Below are 1,573 nucleotides of genomic sequence, written 5' to 3' on the forward strand. Positions count from 1 at the left end.
ACACACACACACACACACACACACACACATCCACACACTCTCGTGTACCCCAACTATCTTTCGATTCAGATTTTGAAGCAAACCTGATCATTGTTTTGTGAAAACATAATTTTAAGAAGGAAACAGCGTTTAAAAAATACCAGAAGCAAAAATCCTCCTTTTGCACTGTTGCATGATAAGATCCTTCCCAACAGATTGCCAAGACATGCCTTTACAAGTCAAGAGCTCTCTACGAGATTCCCCTCAATCTTGATTGATTGATATGTAATTATGTTACGCTTTTGTCGACAAAGTTCATATTATTTAGGGGACTGGCTGCTTTGACTATTGTGCCGGGCACTGTCAGGGTCAAACTAGGTTGTGAGGGGTGCTTCAACACACAGACTTCAAAATAAGTTAAGGACCATCTTGACAGACAGCACTGATATTTTTTTAATCCGCAAAAAAGACAGCAAGGAATTTTTCAAGATTTTTATTTTGCACTGACAGTTTGAATGGGATAACAATGCGTACTGCAATGTTTCCTAAAGAGGCAAAAACCACCACGTGCAGCACGGAAACCCTCGGGGAATTTTAGCCAAATTTGCAAGTGGTCCTTAACTTATGCTGAAGGTAGAGTGATAGCGGCGGTACTCAATAACATTGATTCCCGCCCCCGCATGGGAATAAGACGCACGACTGTTGTGCGGAATAGAGAGGAGCCTAACAGTTAGTTCATATACGCCGATCCTCAAAAGCGTACCTAGATTAGACTTAATCTGAAATAGAAAAGATATACCAAGTACCAAGTCAGGTATAGAAGGAACAGAAGAACCAGCGGTTTTTAGTTTTGGTAGGAGTTTTACGGCACTTACACCACAACACAATAAGGTCGTTTAAGTGCCAAAGATTAGAGGAGTTTCATGATTGTAAAAAATACAAACAAGAAAGAGGAAAGACAAGGACGTTAGACGTTTGATAGGAAAAAAGGAGCAAACCACACCAAAGCACCTGCCAACCGCCCACGAACCAGCGATATAGTGCTTTTGATTATTCAAATGGAAAAGGTACAAAATGGGGAAAAGGGGAGCTGTGTTTACTAACTACAGGAAAGCATATGCCTATGCACCACCGCCAAACGTTCAATTAAAAGGGAAAAGATAGTATTTCCTAAACAACTCGAATTTCCGTTTTAAAGGACTAGAAAAAAGATACTGAACAAAATTTCACGGTCAATAATGTGAAATCGACTACGCTCCTAGAGTCTTGCGGATGTAGAAAGGGGTCCGTTATGGAAGCATAATATTGTCCTCACATCTTGTTAGTCTCTAAATAGATCTCTGAACATAATTCATCTAGTGGTAAAGAGGATAAACTTTAAATGCAGGTATAAAAAAAGTTTTGAGTGTTACTATAAATAAATAGGGACATAATATACTATCGTAGAAAGGGAAGATATTTAATGAACACTCTTCTCAACGGTCCCAGCTCATAATATATTATGCCTACAGCACCTATCGTATTGTGTGCTCATTCCTGGCAGTTATTGAAACTAAATTGTTATACATTTACTTCTCTTTCATTTAGATCCCCC

The sequence above is a fragment of the Aplysia californica genome, unplaced genomic scaffold (genome assembly GCF_000002075.1).
Source record: "Aplysia californica isolate F4 #8 unplaced genomic scaffold, AplCal3.0 scaffold00288, whole genome shotgun sequence".
NCBI lineage: Eukaryota > Metazoa > Mollusca > Gastropoda > Aplysiida > Aplysiidae > Aplysia > Aplysia californica.